At 36.6% G+C, this 23,767-nt stretch overlaps 1 long non-coding RNA gene across 2 annotated transcripts in view; it reads left to right on the forward strand.

The window, feature by feature from the left end:
* The window catches only part of LOC122242034, a 238,606-nt gene that overhangs the window by 160,441 nt on the left and 54,398 nt on the right, over positions 1-23,767 (forward strand). The window contains exon 4 of one of the 2 annotated variants that reach the window (XR_006222169.1): positions 17,025-17,171. The exons of the other annotated variant lie outside the window; for it this stretch is intronic. This is a non-coding gene — a long non-coding RNA (uncharacterized LOC122242034). Of the gene's footprint in view, positions 1-17,024; positions 17,172-23,767 lie in introns of those variants that run through there. 2 annotated transcript variants of the gene reach the window in all.

A 23,767-nucleotide genomic window follows, 5' to 3' on the forward strand; every position in this document is an offset into this window, starting at 1 on the left:
ACTGACTGAGCCACCCAGGTGCCCCTATTTTTGTGTATGGTATAAGAAAATGGTCCAGTTTCCCTCTTTTGCATGTTGCTGTCCAGTTTTCCCAATACCATTTGCTGAAGAAGTTGTCTTTTTCCCACTGGATATTATTTCCTGCTTTGTTAAAGATTAATTGACTATCTAATTGTGGGTTCACTTCTAGGTTTTTTACTCTGTTCTATTGATCTATATGTCTATTTTTGTGCCAATGCCATAGTTTTGATTATAGCTGTGTAATATAACTTGAAAGTGTGGAATTGTGATGCCTCCATCTTTGCTTTGCTTTTTCAAGTTTGCTTTGGCTATTCAGGGTGTTTTGTGGTTCCATACAAATGTTAGGATTGTTTGTTCTAGCTCTGTGAAAATCCTGTTGGTATTTTGGTAGGGATTGCATTAAATCTGGAGATTACTTTGGGTAGTACAGACATTTTTAACATTATTTGTTCTTCTAATCCATGAGCATGGAATGTCTTTCCATTTCTTTGTGTCCTCTTCAGTTTATTTCATCAGTGCTTTATAGTTTTCAAAATACAGGTCTTTCAACTCTTTGGTTAGGTTTATTCCTAGCTATATTATTATTTTTGGTGCAGTTGTAAGTGAGATTGATTCCTTAATTTCTCTTTCTGCTGTTTCATTATTGGTGTATAGAAATGCAGCATGTTTCTGTATAATTGATTTTGTATCCTGCAACTTTACTAAATTCATTTTTCAATTCCAGAAGTTTTTTGGTGGAGTCTTTCAGATTTTATCTGTATAGTATCATGTAATCTGCAAATAGTGAAAATTTTACTTCTTCCTTGCCAGTTTGGATATCTTTTATTTCTTTTTGTTGTTTGATTGCTGTGGCCAAGACTTCCAGTACTATGTTAAGTAACAGTGGTGAGAGTGGACATCCCTGTCTTGTTCCTGACCATTGAAGAAAAGCTCTCAGTTTTTTTCATTTAGGATGATGTTAGCTATGGGTTTTTCATATATGGGCTTTATTGTGTTGAGGTATGTTCCCTCAAACCTACTTTGTTGAGGGCTTTTATCATAGATGGAGGTTGTACTTTGTTAAATGCTTTGTCTACATCTATTGAAATGATCATATGGTTTTTATCCTTTCTGCTACTGATGTTATGTATCACATTGATTACTTTGCAAATATTGAAGCACCCTTACTTGGAATAAATCCCACTTGATCATGGTGAATGATTTTTTATTTTAATTAATTAATTAATTAATTTAATATAATTTATTGTCAAATTGGTTTCCATACAACACCCAGTACTCATCCCAACAAGTCCCCTCCTCAATGCCCATCACCCACTTTCCCCTTTCCTCCACCCCCATAAACCCTCAGTTTGTTCTCTGTATTTAAGAGTCTCTTATGGTTTCCCTCCCTCCCTCTCTGTTTGTAACTTATTTTCCCCTTCCTCTGCCCCATGGTCTTCTGTTGAGTTTCTCAAGATTCACATATGAGTGAAAACATATGGTATCTGTCTTTCTCTGACTGGCTTATTTCACTTAGCATAATACCCTCCAGTTCCATCCACATTGCTGCAAATGGCCAGATTTCATTCTTTCTCATTGCCAAATAATGAGACAATATATATAAATATTGTATATATAATATATACATATATATTTACATATGTATATGTTATATATACAATATTCCATTGTATATATAAACCACATCTTTATCCATTCATCAGTTGATGGACATTTAGGCTCTTTCCATAATTTGGCTATTGTTGAAAGTGCTACTATGAACATTGGGGTACATGTGCCCCTATGCATCAGCATTCCTGTATCCCTTGGGTAAATTCCTAGCAGTGCTATTGCTGGGTCATAGGGTAGTTCTATTTTCAATTTTTTGAGGAACCTCCACACTGTTTTCCTGAGTGGCTGCATTAGTTTGCATTTCCACCAACAGTGCAAGAGGGTTCCCATTTCTCCACATCCTTGCCAGCATCTATAGTCTCCTAATTTGTTTATTTTAGCCACTCTGACTGGCGTGAGGTGGTATCTCAGTGTGGCTTTGATTTGTATTTCCCTGATGAGGAGTGATGTTGAGGATCTTTTTATGTTCCTCTTGGCCATCTGGATGTCTTCTTTAGAGAAGTGTCTATTCATGTCTTCTGCCCATTTCTTCACTAGATTATTTGTATTTCGGGTGTGGACTTTGGTGAGTTCTTTATAGATTTTGGATAATAGCTCTTTGTCTGACATGTCATTTGCAAATTATCTTTTCCCATCCGTCGGTTGCCTTTTAGTTTTGTTGATTGTTTGCTTTGCTGTGCAGAAGCTTTTTATCTTCATGAGGTCCCAATAGTTCATTTTTGCTTTTAATTCCCTTGCCTTTGGAGATGTGTCGAGTAAGAAATAGCTGCGGCTGAGGTCAAAGAGGTTGTTGCCTGCTTTCTCCTCTAGGGTTTTGATGGTTTCCTGTATCATATTCAGGTCTTTCATCCGTTTTGATTTTATTTTTGTGTATGATATAAGAAAGTGGTCTAGTTTCATTATTCTGCATGTTGCTGTCCAGTTCTCCCAGCACCATTTGCTAAAGAGACTGTCTTTTTTCCATTAGATATTCTTTTCTGCTTTTTCAAAGATTAGTTGGCCATACATTTATGGGTCCAATTCTGGGTTCGCTATTCTAGTGAATGATATTTAAAAATACATTGTTGGATTCAGTTTGCTAGTATTTTGTTGAGGATTTTGCATCTATGTTCATCAGAGATGATGAAGTTCTCATTTTTTGTAGTGTCTTTATCAGATTTTAGTATCAGGGTAATGCCTCATAGAATGAATTTAGAAGTTTTCCTTATTTTTATATTTTTGGAATAGTTTAAGAATAGGTATTAATTCTTTAAGTATTTGGTATAATTTGCCATTGAAGCCATCTGGTTCTAGAGTTCTGTTTGTTGGGAGTTTTCTGATTCAATTTCTTTGCTGATTATCAGTCTATTAAAATTTTCTATTTCTTCTTGATTCTGTTATGGGAGGTTATGTTTTTCTAGGAATTTATAATTTCTTCCAGTTTGTCCATTTTTTTGGCATAAAGCTTTTCATAATATTCTCTTATAATTGTATTTCTGTGATGTTGTTTGTTATTTCTCACCTCTCATTTATGATTGTACTTATTTATGTTCTTTCTCTTTTCTTTTTGGTAAGCCTGGCTAGAAGTTTATCAATTTTATTAATTTTTTCAAAAAAAGAACTTCTGATTTCATTGATATGTTCTATTTTCTTATTTTCTTTATCATTTATTTCTGCTCTAATCTTTATTATTTTCTTCCTTCTGCTAGCTTTGGGCTTTGTTTGTTGTTCTTTGTGTTGCTCCTTTAGGTATAAGATTAGGTTGTTTATTTGAAATTTTTCTTGCTTCTTGATGTAGGCGTTTGTTACTATATACTTCCCTCTTAGAACCACTTTTGCTGCATCCTAAAGGTTTTGGATTGTTGTGTTTTCATTTTCATTTGTTTCCATGTATTTTTTTTAAAGTTTATTTATTTATTTTGAGAGAGAGATGGGGGGAGGGGCAGAGAGAGAGGGAGGGAGAGACTCTCAAGCAGGATCTGTACTGTCAGCATGGAGCCCGATATGGGGCTCAAACTCATGACCCATATGACCTGAGCCGAAATCAGGAGTTAGAATCTTAATCAACTGAGCCACCCAGGAGTGCCTAGGGAGACCTTCTTTAAACTACCTGAAGTTTGGGCCTCTTGCTATCTCTGGGTTGAGCCATTCATTGATCCACACTGTCGCAGAAGTCTGGATTTTTCCTTTGTAGCATTTAATACAAGTTAATTTGTGTAATGATATAATATTTAGTCTTCCCCACAAGCCTGAAAGTTCCACAAGGTAGGGACTGTTTTCTATTGCTAACCATGGTATTACCAGGGCCCCAGCACATTGTATACAATAGGTACTCACTCAGTACTCTCTTAGCAGGTACAGCCTTGTCCCACAAATCTATCTTATTAGATACTCTCCAAGGACTAGGTGGAGAGGTACCTAAAGTTTATGAGCTTGGTGGTGGAGACAGTGTCTGAGCAGTCAGAGAGATGGAGGAGTTCAGAGCTGGTGCAGTGGGGGAAGCAAGAAGGGATACTGAGGACACTAAAGGATGCTCATCGGATGAGTTTGCCCCTGTGCTCTCAACATCACATTTCCAGCCCAAATGAGTCCTTCTTCAATCATTTATGAAATAATTTCTTTAGAGGAAGAGGTAAACATCTGAGTAAAAAACCAAGGCCAAAACAGCTTTGCAGAATTATAACATGTCCCCGAAACCAGTTACAATTCAACTGGATTGGACTTCAAGAGAGAAATGATTGTGTTCCTCCAAATAATCTTCAGTTAGGAAGCTCCCACTCCTCCCAAGATGTGGAAAGATGATTACACCTTCTGCTGTCAGTTGCTGAGAAAGAAGTTTTTTCTCCTGATAGACCGACCAACACTATTTCTTTTTTGCTGCTCTTTTCCCTTCTCCTTTCCTTGGTTTCCCCTTGCCGTGAAGTGTCCCCATGAGTGCAAAGTAAGTGTTGTGATTTGGATACCAGTCATAAGTCTCCTTCCTCTTGGCTAAAGGCTACTCACTGAAGAGCTTCACCACTTTCATGTTTTTAGAATCAGTGGGCCTGGCAACTTCACCGAGTAGCCGGGCACTGAGACAACTCATGTGCAAGGCATATTCTGAAAGTGAAGACATTTCTTGAGCAGCAAGGAGCATGAATCCCTACACGCAACCTTCCTCTCCCGTGCGCCCCTCTCCTGGAAGGCCCTCCCCTCTGTCCATGTATTTTTCCATTAATTTCCTGATTGACCAATTCATTGTTTATTAGCATGGTATTTAACCTCTGTGTATGTGGTCTTTCCTGATTTTTTTTTGTGGTTGACTAATAATTTCATAGGATTGTGATCAGAAAAGATGCATGGTTTGACTTCAATCTTCTTAATTTGTGAAGGCCTGTTTTGTGGCCTAATATGTGATCTATTCTGGAGAGTGTTCCATGTGCATTTGAGAAGAATGTATAGTCTGCTGTTTTAGGATGAAATGTTCCTAATGTATCTGTTAAGTCCATGTGGTCCAGTATGTTATTCCAAACCATTGTTTCCTTGTTGATTTTCTGTTTAGATGATCTGTCCATGTGTGTGGTGTAAAAGTCTCCTACTACTAATGTATTATTATTGATTAGTTTCCTTGTTTACTATTAATTGTTTTATATATTTGGGAGCTTTTGTATTGGGTGCATAAATACTTACAATTGTTATATCTTGTTGATTTGTCCCCTTTATTATTATATAGTGTTCTTTTTTGTCTCTTGTTACAGTCTTTGCTTTAATTTAATTTAAAAAAGTTTTTTTTATGTTTATTTCTGAGACAGAGAGAGACAGAGCATGAGTGGGGGAGGGGCAGAGAGAGAGGGAGACACAGAATCAGAAGCAGGCTCCAGACTCTGAGCTGTCAGCACAGAGCCTGACGCGAGGCTCGAACTCACAAACCGTGAGATCATGACCTGAGCCGAAGTCAGTCGCTCAAACGACTGAGCCACCCAGGCACCCCTACAGTCTTTGCTGTAAAGTCTAGTTTGTTCAGTATAAGTATTGTTACTCTGGCTTTCTGTTGACATCCATGTACATGACAAATGTTTCTCCCATCTACTCACTTTCAATCTGAAGATGTCTTTATGTCTAAAATGAGTCTCTTGTAGTCAGCCTATAGATGGGTATGGTTTTTGTTGTCCACTCTGACACCCTGAGTCTTTTGACTGGAGTGTTTTGTCCATGTACATGCAAAGTAATTAGTGATAAAAATGTATTTATTACCATTCTTTTACTTGTTTTGTGGTTGTTCCTGGAGATTTTCTCTGATCCTTTCTTGTCTTTCATGTTTTACTGATTTTCTTTAATGATATATTTGGGTTTCTTTCTCTTTATTCTTTGCATGTTTATTAGTGGTTTTTGATATATGGTTTTTGAAATATGGTTACCATTATGTTTGTATATAACCTCTTCTGCATATAGCAGTCTATATTAAGTTGTAGGTCATTTAAGTTTGAACCATTCTTTTCTCCTGTCCTCCCCACATTTTAGGCATATGTTGTTATATTTTATATCACTTTTTTTGGTGGGTTCCTTGACTGATTTTTTACAAAAATATTCATTTTTACTGCTTTTGTGTTTCTTACCTTTATACTTTCACTTTTGGTCCCCCTTTGCACTCAAAGTGTCCCCTTTAATATTTCTTGTGAGGCTCCTTTATTGGTCACAAACTCCTTTAGTTTTTATTTGTCTGGGAAACTATTTCTCCTTCTATTCTGAATGATAGCTTTGCTGAATAGAATATTCTTGGCTGCAGATTTTTCGCATTTAGCACTTTGAATATGTCATGCCACTCCCTTCTGACTTGCCAATTTTCTGTTGAAAAATATCCTGCTAGCCTTATGGGTTTTTCCCTTGTAAGTTAATGACTTATTTTGTCTTGGTACTTTTAAGAATTTTTCTTTATCACTATATCTTGCAAGTTTACTTACAGTATGTCTTGATGGGAATTCTCTGTGCCTCCTGGATCTGGATGTATGTTTCCTTCCCCATATTAGGAGACTTTTCAGTTATTATTTCTTCAAATAAATTTTCTGCCCCTTTTCTCTCTTCTCTTCTTCTGGGACTCCTATAATATGAATGTTATTATGTTTGATGGAGTTACTGAGTCTATTCTCATTTTGCATAATTTTGCATAATTCTTCCTCTCTTTTTTTCCGCTTCATTGCTTTCCGTTGCTTTGTCTTCTAGGTCATTAATTTGTTCCTTTGCTTCTTCTAGCCTACTACTGTTCATTATATCAAGTATGTTTCTAATTTTGTTTTTTGCACTCTTCATCTTTGATTGATTCTTTTTTTTAACTCTTTTATTACTGTGGTAAGGGTGTCACTGATGTCTTCCATTCTTTTCTCAAGTCCAGTGAGTGTCCTTAGGATTGCTGCTTTAAATTTTCCATCAGACATGTTACTTATATCTATTTTGCTTAGATTTCTAGCTATGGCCTTATCTTGTTCTTTTATTTGGTATAAATTCCTCTGTCTTGGCATTTTGTCTAAGTCTCTTCCTGTTTCTCTGTGTTAAACAAACCAGTTATTTCTCCTGCTTCTGAAAGTAAGAGGTCTCCTGCTTCTGAAGAAGAGGTCATGTAGTGCCTAGGGCCCGGTGCTTCAGGAGCATATCCAGTGTGTGCTGCATGTGCTTTGCATGTGCTCTAGATGCTCTATCCTTTAGGTCAGTCATCTGCAGAGGCTCTCCTTGCTTGCTGTGGGCAGTGTTTGGTCCCTGGCCTGAGTGTGGTGAGTTTTAATTACCACATTCTGCTCTGTCTCCTTGTGAAATGCAATCTGTCACCACCTCCACTGGAAGTGAGGTGCTGTAAAACTCTCTGATCAGAAGATATAGTGTGGGCAGGGGTTTGTGCAGGTCTTCTGGGGGAAGGGATGGCCTCACTAGGACTGAGGAACTGTGACTGACAAGGGAAGTTCCACCAGAGCACAGTGGGGTGGGGCTTAGTGTAAGCAAGTTAGGCAGCCATTTTTCTTGCTGCACTGCCTCCCACAGGTGGTTCTGTGTTTATGCTGAGGAGAGGCAAGGGAAACGGCACCGGCCAGCTCCTGTGTTCCCTGAGAGGTGTCTGTATGAACGCTGTTTCTCAGGGACTTACTTGAGAAGAGCAAATAGTCTCCCCACTGTGTGCCCCAAGCACTCTTCAGATTGCTATTTACACGCTGTCTGCCATGGGTTGGTTGCCTGCCTTCTCTCCAAGAGCAGTGTAGTGCCCTTGGGGCTCTATCCCAGCCAAGCTCACTGACCTCTAAAACTCCAGGCTTTAAGTCCAGCTGGTTGCAAGAACTCACAAAATTCAGCCCCTCTAATTTTCCAAGGCAATGGCTATGAGGAAACATTCTCCTTATGCATTCCCCTGTGTGGTCATCTCTGTCTCACCCTTCTCTGTGACCACAGCTCCCTCCCTTCCACAGCCAGGATCCATTTCTCCCCTAAACTATATCTCTGTGCTTCCTCCTTTCTTCAGTGTGATCACTTCTCTCCCTTTAGTTGTGAAGTCTGTTCTGCCAGCTTTCAGGTCAGTTTCTTGGGTATTTGGGATGATTTATCTAGTTGTATTCATGGGACGAAGTGAGCCTAGGATTCTCCTATTCCACTGCCATCTTCTGGTCCCAATACCTTCTCATTTAGAAGTTACAAATTCCACAGCCTCAAACTAAGATTGCAAAATAATCATTAAAGAACTTTCTCCCAAAACATCAGCCTTGGAGAATAATTCTTGAATAATCATTGTTAAACATATAATGCCATGCATTTCTATATTTTCTACCTTTACCCATTTTTGTTTTCCTATTTAATTAGGGCCAACTTTCTAAACACAAACTTAAGCCAAACACATAAAAAAATAGTGATTTAAAGCACAAGTCTATAAGAAAAGATCAACATACCAGTTGTTTCAAGATCATTTCAGTTCAATATATTGGGAGCAAAGATCCATTCTGAAAATGAAAAAATATGTAGTTTAAAAAATTCTTAGAGGCATAAACCAAATTCTTATCTTTCTACCTGGTTTGTTTTACAAAGAAGCTTCAGAAATATTTGACTATAATTTTAATGGTGGAAATGTTATGTTTTCATTTCAAAGCAATGAAATTCTGATGTTTAATGTGAATCCAGTTGGCTCTCTTTTGTACATTCATAGTTTCAAAGGCTAGAATTTGTTATCAGCAAGGAGAGAGATTTAAGCTGCACACATAAAAACAAAGTTACTTAGAGTTCAAGGTTTTGTCTTGTAAGTAGCATTCCACTTAGAGTTTCAAAACTTTTTACTTTAAAATACTTTACTTGAAGCCAACCTTTTTTAAGGGTGTTCCTTCTGAGAGGATCAATAAAAGTGCAGCATTATCCCACTCTCACCTCTTAAGACCTTTTGCATTCATCCAGTTTTCTTATTTTTTACCCTTTATCTTGCTAACAGTTCTCAGAGATTTCTTCTGTGTTCCTGTGAAGGTAAGTTTCTTGTCAAAGAGGCATGTCATCTTCTGAGGTGGCTCATTCTCTTTAGCTACCCTGTCATCTTTTATGTCCTTGTTTAGGGCAGTCCAGTGGTCCAGATACAAGGCCTAGATCAGCTTCTAGAGATTCTGATCATCATCTTTGACTTGTCATGCTGGAGTCACAACAGTACCCATGGAGACAACCTTGATATAGAGACGGGGTAGATATTTTTCAGGTGTCCATAGTTACTATATTACTATTTATAGCTAATTTTCTTCTTGGGAACTAGGAAGAGAGGGGGAAAGATCTTTTCTTGTTTGTCCTTGAAAATCTCTTTTTGACATGGCATGACTACCACTTTCCCTGGGTTGGCTGCTACTCTGTCACTTCCAATACCCAAGTGGCCTGGGCAGAGTTTACTGTAATGAGCAAACTCATTACATCTCTACAAGCTTTCTTTCTTCTCTCTCTAGCCCTTTTTGATTTACTCCTCACCTCAACCAAAACTTGCTTACTGATCTTCTGGTCCTAGCTGTTGGGCAACTTTACCCTTTCTCAACCTTACCTTTTCAGAGATGACTCCAGTTCTATTCATTCATGCATCTGTCACCAGATTCTTTCAGGGCCATGAATTTTTCTCCATTTCTGAACCTGTTGCTATAATAAATCAAATGTTTACTCATTAAAACGTTGCATCCCTTTCTGACCCCCCATCATGGGGATTGAATTAGTTTATTTCTGCATTTTTTTTCTGCCAAGCACTATTCTAGTCTTCCTGCATTTTCCTTCGTGCAGGTAAAGTTAGTTACTAGTGTCTCTGCAGAGACTAGCTCACACCCTGCCCATATGCCAGTTTATTGATTCCTTGAGAAATCTAAGTAGTGAGTTGACACAACCTTTCCAATCCCCACCCTAACTTAGGTCATTGGGAAAATGAACTTCCATTACTTCCCAGTTTCAAGTAGGGAAGAAATTCACTTTTTTAAAGTGAAAATCTAGTTTAAAGTTTTTTCTAGGCAGGGGGATTGATAGGTAGAGTAGATGAGACATCATTGATTGGAAGAAATAGTTGACATATTATCTACATCAACATATGTACATGGAAAAATAATTGTGCACTGTTTCCAGAAAGTATCTTGGGTATGTAGAATGAAATGAGCTCTATTATAATATATGATCCAAAATTCATCTTTCAGGATGTTATTGTTGTTTTTTAGCACAAACCCCTCCAAACCTCTTTCTAGACCTTTGCCAAAAGGTGAATATATCTACACTATGTATATCTCCACCTCTAATTATGAATTTATTTTCTTATGGTTGTCCCCATTATAATGTCAGTGGCAGGGGCGCCTGGGTGGCTCAGTCGGTTAAGCGGCCAGCTGACTTCGGCTCAGGTCATGATCTCGCGGTCCGTGAGTTTGAGCCCTGCGTCGGGCTCTGTGCTGACAGCTCAGAGCCTGGAGCCTGTTTCAGATTCTGTGTCTCCCTCTCTCTGACCCTCCCCTGTTCATGCTCTGTCTCTCCCTGTCTCAAAAATAAATAAAAAACATTAAAAAAAATGTCAGTGGCATGATGCAGGTATCTATTACTAAGAAAATTGTCTGTCACCAACATGACTGTTACCAAGAATTACAGCCCCAACTGCTTCATGTGGTTCAATAGTATACTTGGGGTACCTTACTTTTCTGGCCATATGTTTGTAAATAATCTACAACTTCTCCCTCTTTTTTATTTTTTTACCTTTAATCTATTCTTCCAAAAAGTATTGCTGACCTATGTATGTGTTCTTCTGAATTCACTGACTTTATACATTCCATTTTTTCTAACTCTGATACCTTCTCCTCCTCCATTGCCATGGAGTTTTTCCTCCTCTGAATTCTACCTGTGATCACTATTGCCCATTTTACATAAATGATGTAAATGCTTTTGTAGAAGTGTGAAGGAATTGCTGAATGGAATCAGAGGAAGGAATTAGTGATTTTGCAAGCAAAGAGAGGGTTCCTAAAAGGTTTCCTAGAGGAATTAGAATCTGGGGATATTTGAGGAATGCACAAAATAGGTTAGGAAGGGCATTTTAGGTGATGGAAATAGAGTTAGAATAGCACAGGGTAGCTGAAGTGCAGGTTTGAGGAGGGAGGTCAGGGAAGATACCGAAGGGCCTTAAACTCATGCTAACAACTGAACTTTGTCATATGAGATCTGGAAAGCAAGTAACTGGTAAAATATTATATGTATTGCAAACATATACTGTCCTTATTCCTTAGAGCAGTGAGTGTGCTCCTTGCTCCCTTCCAGGTGTTATAAAGCAGTTTTGGTCTCCAGAAACAATGAGGGGAAGAATAATGTTCATGGCTCTTACTATGTACCTTGAGTAGAGTTCTGGCACTAGAGTGGCTTCTGTAGTGAGGATAACACTGTTTGGAGTACTGTACCTTACATATCATGGGTGCTTGAACATGTTGTTGAATGAGTAAATGGAAAAAAAAATCCTTCCCTGGCATTATTCTCCCCACAAAATCAGAAGTCCCTTTTCATATACTCCTGTGGGAAAAAAACAGATTCTCCTCAAATATAGTTCTAGTATTTCCCACCCCCTTTTCCCCCCATCCTTCACAGTTACGTTTCCTTAAAATTTGACTGCACCTTGCTATTGGAGGCCACCTGGGGGGGGGGTGGATATGGTATGGGCTTCAGAGCCAGGGAGACTCAGGTTCAAATCCTCACTTAGTAATTGTGTGAACTTGAATGATTATGTAACTTTCTAAACCTTTGGTCATCATCTTTACCCTATCAATGAGGAAAGGTTGCAGTAAGGAGAGAGAAAATGTCTGTAAGATACTTAAGCCAAGGTTTGGCTGCAGCCTTGTCAGAGGCACTCAAAAGTATATGTGTAGGAAGTCTGAAATGGAGTCAGAGGGAGAGCTGCAGAATTACATCAGGGTCACCATTTCACCTCTCCACCACTCCTCTACTTTAGTCTTATACCACCCCCACTCAGGCTCCTGTCTGAGTTCAATGCATGAAATAAGTTAGAATCAGACAGGGTTCATTCCATTTAGCAGGTATAAATCTCAGTCTAAAAGACAAAATTGTACAAGAATGTTAACTTTATTTTTTAAAATAAGAATTAAATGTTCAATTTAATGGAAAGGTAGAACCATAATTCAGTCAATGTGACATTCCTTCTTATTAACTTATACCTTTTAGCATAAATTCCAGGAGACTTTCATAAGGCCAAATCATTGGGAGGACACATCTAGCTCTTTTTAGTGTCAGGTGCCTTCATCAGCATTTGATGGAATGAACTTTGGTCTTGGTGGTAATTTCTGGTCCTTTCTTATTTCTTTTTAAGCAGCTGGTTCTCTGGGCCATTCCTGTACTGTTCTTAGAAATATAGGAAATATTCTGTGCTCCTGAGCCATGTCATGCCACAGGAATCCCTAGGACACCATCTGAAGACTAATTTATACGGCCATCTCTTCTGTGGGCAGCACAGAAGATGTGGAGAACCTTGGAGTTTTGCTGCTTCCCTAAACTTTACCCAGGAATTGGGGCATGGACTCATCCAAATTCAACTGTACCTGGTGTTTAGGCAGGGTCTTCCTCCAATGATTTCTCTAGTCCTAGGAACTTTTATTATTCTCTAGTTAATTTTTTTTCTTTTAGCTTTACTAGGATTCTTATGGATTGTTTTATCATAATAATTTTTTCCTTTTGTCCTCTGATTCCAAGGTTTTCAAGTTCAAAAGCCAGAAATAAGACTTTTTTCTTCTTTTTATCAAGGCAATGAGTGTTATTGCTGCTGAATTGGGGGTGGGGGTGAGGAATCAAGGGATATGAATAATGCAGGGAGGAAATATTAGTTAATTTAAAGCCTTAGCCACCTCAGTTTTTATATTTTCTCTGTTTAAACCATCCCAGATTATTTTTCCACATGTCACCTTCTTTTGCCCTTGATATTATATATTGTCTAAAGCAATTTTCTCTTCATTGCCAAGGGCATCTTCTCAAGTTGACCATGTTAGGGTAAGAAGTAGGAATCTAATCTATGGACTACTCAGTATATTATGAAAATAGTTTGGGATTAAATAAATCAGTCATTTAAAACTAATGTACATATATACACCTCTCTGGACTATGTTTTAAAAGACTATAAAAGTGTGTGATGAAACTCACCTTGAAATCATTAGATTTGTGGTGTTGTTAGGATAGAAACTTAGGTGACTTCTTTTAGTCCAGTTGCTAAATTATAATATTGAATTTACTTATGTAAAATCTAAGCCAAACTATATAAATGCCAGTACTTTTTCTTCTTTTTATGAGTTTCACCTTTTTTTGTGTCCTATCATTAAAATTAAATTTATTAACAACTTGTTTTTTTTTTCTGCTGCATTGGTTTTATTTATAAATATTTCTATAAATACATCTCACAGAAATATTTGACAATTTATTGGGAAAGTTCATACAGTAACTTTTCAAATCAGGAAAATCTGGTTTCCTAAAGGAGCACTTTAAGTAAAATGGGAAATAGGAAAAGAACATGGGAAAGGAACTAAGAAAGGTATCAGTCTTTTTATTAGACCGTCATGATCAGATGGTTTCTTTGTCAGAGTAGAATGTCTATATTTGAAATAAATCTGAGTGTCCATCAGAATATGAGTGAAATATGTAATGACTTGGAATGTAAATCTTAAATACTGATTTGTGGGGCAAATCAGTCAAAAGTTTTTTTGGGGGAGATGAGAATACAGTTTAAACGAAAACAGGAAAGCCTTTTCAAGATTTAGTAATCTGCCAGTCCTCATCCATCTCCTTGTTCTCCTCCTCTCAAGTCTACATATATAATAGAGAAAAGAAAAAAAAGAGTGAATGCTTCATTTTCAGTGAAATAAAGAAAGAATGTGACACTTAGAGAGCTTTCTTTTGAAAACTTATTATGAGGAAAAGGGCCAGAAGATTGTATGTATAGCTTTTGTTAGTTTATAGGAAATGGTGTGTTTGAATGGATGAGGATTTACATTAAAAGCTTAAAATATGAAGCCTAAAATTATATTAGAAAAACCAAAATGTATTATTGTCACTCCTCTATTAGAGGAAGTATAAGGGGATCAAATGATTGGTGGATCATTATCAGGGCGGAAAGAAGGGAAAGGCAGGGTTGAGAATGCCCGTGCCATTTCTGTTCCTCTGCTTCACTGCGTTATGTTTTTTAAACTTCACACATTTATATCAGGTAGATGCTGTTGTGTTTATTTCACAGTTTAGAAATAAGGCTCAGTTAAGTGAAATATTAAGTGAAACATATTAAGTGAGATAATTTGTTGAAGGTCACCAGCTCTAGCGTCACCTTCTACCATTCTCTACCTCACCTATTCCACTTAGCCACTGTTGCATCTTTGCTCTTCCTTGAACATCCCTTGATGTTTCTTCTGCTCAGTGCTCTTTGCCCCTAGCTATTATTGTGGTTATATCTCTCTCTTTATCAAGGTCTTTGATGACATATCATTGCAGAAAAGCCTTCCCTGATAACTCTATACAAAATATCTTATATGTCATTTTTAGTAGGATGTAATATTACTTTGGATAACACTAAGAAAGAAAAGTACCAATTAAGCAATGATATGACAGTTTCATAATATGCATTCTGATTTTAGAGATGTTAAAATGTGAAGAAAAAATTTTTTTAGAATCAGTGAAATGCAGTGATATTGCCTTATGTCCTTACCCCAGATTATTTCTCTTTGCAACACTTATCACTATCTGATATGATCATGTACATTTTCTTTATTGTCCCTCTCTCTACACTAGGTACATATAGGGAGCTTTGTTTTGTTCATTACTAGTTGCAAAGACTGGCTAGGTGTGCATCATACCCATCTTCTCTCTTTGGGGGGCACTCAAATTTACATTCCCAAGCCTTTCTTTCAGTTATGGTGGAGTCATGTAACAGACTTCTGGACAATGGGATATAGGTACAAGTGAGATATTCCACCCCAGGCCTCTCCTATAAAACTATTCTGTAATTGTCCTAATGGTTGGAGCCACTAGTGGTCAGAGACACTAGAAGGAAGAAGCCCTGGTCTCTAAATGATGGTGTAGAGTAAAGCCCATCTCCATCCCCTCACATTGACCTACATTGGATTGTGATGTGGATGAGAAATAAATCATCAATTAAAGCTACTGAATTTTGAGCTTTTCGGTTATAATAGATAGCTTATCCTTATTAATACATTGCTGTACCCAGACTATGCTTGGCACCTAGCAAGCTTTTTATAATTTATAAGGATAGAGAAAATTAAAGGAATGGCAGTTTTGTGTTAAAAGATGATTAATTTTGGTTTGTACATAAGGCATCTGCATAGGCAGGTGGGGGCTACTTCTCGTACCTTTTCCCCACTTCAGGTGGCCTGGAAGAATTTGGAAGGACTAAGAATCAGAGGTTGCAGTGCTTAATTTCTAGAACAACTAGGGTCAGTAGAATGAGTCAATGGGAATTTGTGGAGAGGTGGTCAGAGAGAGAAATTTTGATGTAGGGATCATTAATTTTCAGAAATTCAGTGAAAATAGGTTCAAAGTAGTTATCAGGGAAGTTGCGATGTTGGATGGACCAATGAGTTTTAAAGTCAGCAAAATGGGGCCCCTGGGTGGTTCAGTCAGTTAAGCATCCAACTCTTGGTTTCGACTCAGGTCATGATCTCCCAGATTCATGGGTTCAAGCCCCGCATTGGACCCTGCGCTGACAGTGCGGAGCCTGCTTGGGATTCTCTCTCCCTGCCCCACCCCTGACTCACACTGTCTCTGTCTCTTTCAAAATAAATTAAAAAAAATAAAGTCAGCAAAATGAACTTATTATGGGGCAAGGAGTAAGATGAACTATTTGTTGAAATAATCCAGGATGACAATTACCTGATCCATTTCTTTAAACACCATCTTCTTTAGGTATCACCTTTTAATTGTATTTTGCCCTGTTACTGATCTATCTGTAGAGCTTTCTTTAGGTAGGTTCAAAGAGGTCTTTCATAGTGGGTGATGTGGAGGTGATGCCTGAAAGAATCTCAACTGCATTTAAAGATCTGAACTTACTCCTAAAAGACTTCTTATTACTAATAGTTCTATGGCTAGCTATATGTATTATCAGTTAGTATATGTGGCTTTCCTTTTCCTGAATATACGTTTAAGTAACTCAGGAAACCACAATGAAGCAGAAGAAATATGTCAAAATTCTGAATAACAAAAACTTTCTTTTTTTATGAGGTCTGTAGTTGTAAAATCAACCATTCATTCATATATTTGCCTTTCAAAGCCCACTATTCAGTTTGAATTTTCAATTCCTTCTCTTTAGATCAGCTTTGGAAGTTTCTGAGTATTTGGCTGTTAAAAAAGGTGTGTGTGTGTGTGTGTGTGTGTGTGTGTGTGTGTGTGTGTTTATGTGTGTTTATGTGTGTGTTAGTATAGAACTCCTCTATAATTGATTATAACCTGCTCCTCTAAAACTGTCAAGAAACTTCTACCTCACCCCTAATTTGTTTTTGTTTCTCTCTTGTTCCCACTTTGGGAAGAAGGAATGGCAGCTGGTTAGCTGGTCAGGGGGATGATATTGTATAGAAAAGAACTATTTTATTTATGTCTCTCATCTCTATATTAAAATGTCTGAGAAATAGTCTCAAGGTTGTGGAATCTCACAAAATTTAAGAATAGGATTAATCAGGGGCACCTGTGTGGCTCAGTCGGTTGAGGGTCCAACTTCAGCTCAGGTCATGATCTCGTGGTTCACGAGTTTGAGCCCCGTGTCGGGCTCTGTGCTGACAGCTCAGAGCCTGGAGACTGTTTTGGATTCTGTGTCTCTGTCTCTCTCTCTGCCCCTCCCCCACTCATGCTCTGTCTCTCTCTCTCTCTCTCAAAAATAAATAAAAACATTAAAAATAAGAATAGAATTAATTTATTTCCTTTTCATCTTTCAGGGTTTAGCTTAGATGTTATCTTCTCTAGGAAACAGTAAGTAAATTCCCAAGACTGGGTTGAATGCTGTCTCCAGGTACGCTTCCAGCATGAACTCATCCAAGAGGCATAGCCTCTATCTGCTTCATCATTGTATCTTTATGGCACAACACTGGAATTGATAAAATATTCAATGAATATCTTTTGAACAAAGGAGTAAATGAGGTTCTCTTTTAACACAACAGAATCATCATGGGAGGCAGTGATTATTTCATTTCTCCAAGGTTATTTTAAAGCCTGCTATATAAACATGCTTTAAAAAAGGAGAAGATAAAAAACAGACTACTTTGGGTTGAGCATTTATTTCAAGTCAGACGTTCCTTTTCTTATTTTTCTTCATTATTCTCGAACTACTCAGTATGAGTTTGTTGGAATAGGCTCCCATCTAATTTGTAACACATATTGAATAGACATTTGGCACAGCTTCATAGTAATCCATTTTATCTGCAAAATTTGCAGATTTTATCTTCTTTGGCTGTTCTTAGTTTTCAATTTAGTGCCATGGGCTTTAGGCCAGTATAAAAGTTTCAATTTTAAGGTAAAAGTTTGAGTTGATTGCCATCTTAAGATACCACTGAATTGATTTGGTATTTTAAAGCTGTTAAGTGTAACTCATACATGGTAGTCATGAAGGAATAACACTCATCCTTGAATAAGACCTTAGTTAAGAAGAAGCCCTAAGGCTCATTGATTTTCCCTGTTAGGATGTTGTGAGAGGCAGGATGACAGGACCTATCTGGCAGAAATCTCTCTGTGACATTGGTTATGGAGAGGTGGAATGAGAGATGAAGGGCAATGAGGGAAAGAGGTGGGACTAAAATAAGGGATAATAGGACTAGATGGAGTGAGGAAAGGGCAATATTAATAAAAGGAATGACAAAAAAATTAACAACTGCTATTGTGCTCTTACAGATAAGACAGATATACAAAGAAATGAACAACTCCCCCTCCAACATGCCTGTTTATATCTATCACCTAAATCTAGAGTATTTGCAGAGAGACAGAGAGTTTTATATAACTGTTACGCCAATAAGCACACAGAATGAATTGATGACTCTGGCATGAAAATATGGTATGTCACGAAACTCAGGAAATCACAATATGATATGATTCTGTGGAGGCAGCACGTGCCTGGCATGTGTCAGCTCTTCAGAAAGTATTGGTTGACTATTCTGAATTTTGAATAAGATGCATTTAAAGTTAAGATTAAGAAGAGGAGAACTAATTGCAGAACCTGAATAAAGAAATGACCATAGGCACCGGGATGGCTCAGTTGGTTAAACATCCCACTCATGGTTTCCGATCAGGTCACGATCTCACAGTTCATGGCTGTGCCCTGAAAGCATGGAGCCTGCTTGGGATTTCCTCTTTCTCTGCCCCTCTCACACCTGCTCTCTCTGTCTCTCTCTCTCAAAATAAATAAATAAACATAAAAAAAGAAATGCCCATAATTGCCCATTATTTTTAGAAGTTTTTATTAATACCCTGGAAATGAATTAAGGATAAGTGAATTAAGAATTGAATAACTAAAACTCATAGATAAATAGTTTAAAATTGACATTTTAGATTCATTTTATATTATATTTAGACTATCATATTTTTTCTCAATTAATTCCTTTTGCTATTCTTAAAATAGCAGGTATTGTTAAAAAATAGATAGATGATATTCATTGGAGTGAACAGACAGTGTTAATAATCTCTTGGTGTCTCACCAGGAATTGGCCGTGTCTGGTAACCAGATCTGAGTCTCCATTCTCTAACAGTGTTTGTTATATTTTGAGCAGTCAGTTAATATTTATTAATGACTTAACTGTTCAGTAGCTGGGTACATGATCACATGGTATCACATATACGCACTGATGATGGAATTGTATGTACCTCCCAATGGTTCTGTATTGAACTGTTCTGCTTTACAAGTAAAAATATTTTTTCCTTAAAAGGCACTATTACAAGCTACATCTTAATTATTGGCTTTGTTTTTATTGCTAAAATAATCATAGGCATATATAAGTCAATTATTTCCTGTGTCACAAGGATTTGATCTTTTTAACATCTGCCCAGCTGTTGCATAATATTTTAAGCTAAAAGTATCAGATAAACACAACACTACCAATTCGGTAACATTTCACCAAATAATTATTTCTCTCTGAAATCCCTGAAGCAGTGTTTTTTCTAGTATGTAACCTCTCAGGATTTGTCTCTATATTGTTTAAACTTATATTGCAAATAACATACAAAATGTTATAAAACCAAGGCAAGTCATAGAAAGAGTGAATGTATTCACAACTTCAGTAGACCATACATAAATTAAATGGCACTTGCTCTCCTTTGATGTTCCCATTTCTAGTTTTCTCTTAAACTGAATCCCACAAAGAATTCTAATTTAACTGAAATTCTTTGAACTCATTGACAGTTTGTGAGCTATTCAGGAACTCTAATTAGCTTTAAATCAGTTTATCTGCAAATCACTTTTCCATTTCTGATTCCTTCTAGCAATTAATAGATTACTAGTTATTAATGGCTCTAGACCATTTATGAAAAATTTAGCCTCCATCTGAAAACTTGATGAATCTTTAACATTGAACTTATTTTGTCAGTGGATTTTTTTCCTAATGAACTGCAATTAAATTGGAAAAAGCAGATTGCAAAAAATGTTTGACAATACCTTTTATTTAAAGCACAGGGACAACTGAATAGAAGTACCTAAAATAAAGTAGGAAAGTGAATAATGGCAAATGAATTTAGTGAAAATAATATGTATTTTAAAAACCATTAATATATTCACATAACGAGTGTTTCTCTATAATTTTTTCTCCCCTTGCTCCTTTCAGATTTATCATGTTCATCCACAAACCCTGAAACAACTAATTCTTGTGCCCTACTCTTGAGGTAGATAGGCAAATACTACCATTCTACCATTAGCTGTACAATACTTGACATGTCCTATAGTTTTATAGTTGGGAAAGTGAATAATCAGGCTGTAAACTCCCAGGGGTGGAGAAATTAATGAATTGGTCCAAAATCATAATGAATGTCAGAATAATTGTTATCTTTGTATTCACAATTTTTTGGCTCCTATACACAAAGCTTATCTCTCCATTTTCCCTGTGGTTTCTGATTCCTCTTCCACTAATCCTTTTCTTGCCATTCTCCATGCTTTCTAGTTTTACTCATTTTCCCATTCTAGTTTGTGGACACAAATACCTCTTATTTTAAATTCCCTTAGCAAAACTTACTCTGATTGAATAAAATTAGAGTAATTTTAGGCATAGATTGTCTTTACTAATAGGAAGATGATCACTTAATTTCCTCCCATTCACTGGAAAGCCTATCCATCACTTCATTCCCCTTTCCTTTTTCCCCTTATGCCATAGGGGAAGAGATGTTCACAAACAAGGGTTTACTCCCTTTGCCTGTGCTCCTATCGTATTCTAACACATCTTCTTCACTGGTTTTGTCTTTTGCTTAAATTATGCTCAAGTTTTTGCCATCCTAAAAACAGCAAAAAAACCCCTCCCTTAGTTATATTTTCCCCTTAAACCTTTTTTTTTTTGCCTTGGCAATCTTTCCTTCACTACCAGGAATAGAAAAAGTCATCTAAACTTATTATCTCTCCTTCTTCCCCACCTGTCTGCTCTTTAACTCATTGAAATATGGTCTATATTCCTGTTGCTTGACTGAAGTTATTCTCATAGATATCATCAAAGGTAGAGTAATTTAACCCAGTAGATTCATTAAATTTCTTCTCTTTTTTGCAACATACAGCATTGTCAATCACATCTTCCTTTACTCTTTCCTACTGGGGCCACAAAACAAGTTTCAACAAATTAAACAAGGTTGAAGTCAAACCATGCATCTTTTCTGACCACAGTGCTATGAAACTAGAAGTCAACCACAAGAGAAAATCTAGAAAGAGCAAAAATATATGGAGGTTTATAAACATTCTACTGAACAATGAATGGGTCAACAGAAAATAAAAGAAGAAATAAGAAATTACGTGGAGACAAATGAAAATGAAAACACAATAGTCCAAAATCCCTGGGGTGCAGCAAAATGGCTCCAAGAGGGAAGTTTATAGCAATACACATCTACCTCAATAAGCAAGAAATCTCAAATGAAAACTTTACCTTACACCTAAAGAAGCTAGACAAAGAACAGCAAACAAAATCTAAAACCAGCAGAAGGAAGGGAATAATAAAGATTAGAGCAGAAATAAATGATATAGAAACTAAAAAAAAACAATGGGACATATCAATGAAACCAGGAGTTGGCCCTTTGAAAAGATCAACAAAATTCATAAACTCTAGCCAGACTCATAAAAAAAAAAAAAAAAAATCACAAATGAGGGAAGAGAAATAGCAACCAACCAACACCACAAATATGAACAATTGTCAAGAGAATATTGTGAAAAAATTATATGCCAAAAAATTGGATAACCTAGAAGAAATGGATACATTTCTGGAAACATATAACCTACCAAAACCAAAGCAGGAAGAAACAGAAAATTTGAACAGACTGATTACTAGCAATCAAGTTGAATCAGCAATCAAAAAACCCTCAACAAGCAAAAGTCCAGGATGACTTCAAAGACAAATTCTACCAACCATTTAAAGAAAAGTTAATATCTAATCTTCTCAAACTATTCCAAAAAAATAGAAAAGGAGGGAAGACTTCCAAAATAATTCTATAAGGCTAGCATTACCCTGATACCAAAACCTGGTAAAGACATCACACAAAAAGAGAACAATGGCACAGTATCTTTGACAGATCTAGATGCAAAAATCCTCAACGAAATACTAGCAAACTGAATCTAACAATATATTAAAAAATAATTCACCACAATCAAGTGGGATTTATTCCTAGGTTGTACAAGTGGTACAATATTCACAAATCAATCAACATGATACACCACATCAATAAGAGAAAGGATAAAAACATGTCATCACTTCAATAAATGCAGAAAAAGCATTTGACAAAGTACAACATTGATTCATGATAAAAACCTCAACAAAGTAGGTTTAGAGGGAACATACCTCTTATATGAAAAATATTTGCCTTATATGAAACACCTACACCAAAATCATACTCAATGGGGAAAAACAGAGCTTTCCCTCTAAGGTCAGGAAAAAAACAAGGATATCCGCTTACCACTTTTATTCAACATAGTACTGGAAGTCCTAACCATAGCAGTAAGACAACAAAAAGAAAGAAAAGGCATCCAAATTGGTAAGGAAGAAGTAAAACTTTCACTGTTTGAGAATGACATGATACTATAAAACGTTAAAGACTCCACCAAAAAACTGCTAGAACTGATAAATGAATTCAGTAAAGTCTCAGGATACAAAATCAATGTAGGGAAATCTGTCACATTTCTAAACACTGATAATGAAGCAACAGAAATAGAAATTAAGAAAGCAATCCCATTTATAGTCGTACCAAAAATAATCAAATACCTAGGAATAAACTTAACCAGGGAGTTGAAAGACCTATGTCATGAAAATTATAAAATACTGGTGAAAGAAATTAAAGATGACACAAACAAATGGAAAGACATTCCATTCTCATGGATTGGAAGAACAAATATTGTGAAAATATCTACACTTCCCAAAGCAATCTCCAGATTTAATTTAATCCCTATCAAAATACCAACACCACTTTTCACAGAACTAGAATAAATAATCGTCACAGAGCTAGAATAAATAACCATAAAAATTTGTATGGAACCACACAAGACTCTGAATAGCCAAAGGAATCTTGAAAAAGAAAAACAACACTGGAGATAGCACAATTCCAGACTTCAAGTTATATTCCAAATCTGTAGTAATCAAAACATCATGGTACTGGCACAACAATAGACACAGAGATCGATGGAACAGAATAGAGAACCCATAAATAAACCTATGATTATGTGGTCAATTAATCCTTGACATGGAAGCCAAGAATATGCAATGGGAAAAGACAGTTTCTCTACACGCAAAAGAATGACACTGGACCACTTTCTTACACCATATACAAAAATAAACTCAAAATGGATTTTGGACCTAAAAGTGAGACATGAAATCTTAAAAATCCTATAAGAGAGCATAGGTGGCCTACCATTGACCATAGCAACATTTTTTGAGATATGTCTCCTGAGGCAAAGGAAACAAAAGCAAAAAATAAACTCTTGGGACTACATCAAAATAAGAAGCTGCTGCACAGCAAAGGAAACAATCAACAAAACTAAAAGATAATTTACTACATGGGAAAAGATATTTGTAAATGACATATCCAATAAAGTGTTAATATTCAAAATATATAGAGAACTGATACAACTCAACACCCCAAAAAGCAAATAAACCATTGAAAACAGGGTAGAAGACAAGAACAGACATTTCTTCAAAGAAGGTGTACAGATGGCCAACAGACACATGAAAAGATGCTCACTATCACTCATCATCAGGGAAATGCAAATCAATAGTTTTGAGATATCAATAATCTTGAGTCAATGAGATATCAACTCATACCTGTTATAATGGCTAAAATAAAAAACACAAGAAACAATAAGTATTGGAGAGGATATGGAAAAAAGGAACCTTCTTGTACTGTTGATTGGAATGCAAACTGCTACAGCTACTGTGGAAAACAGTGCGGAGATTTCTCAAAAAATTTAAAATGGAACTACCCTATGTTCTAATAATTGTACTACTGGGTATTTACCCAAAAA

Source organism: Panthera tigris, chromosome C2 (genome assembly GCF_018350195.1).
Source record: "Panthera tigris isolate Pti1 chromosome C2, P.tigris_Pti1_mat1.1, whole genome shotgun sequence".
In the NCBI taxonomy this organism is placed as follows: domain Eukaryota; kingdom Metazoa; phylum Chordata; class Mammalia; order Carnivora; family Felidae; genus Panthera; species Panthera tigris.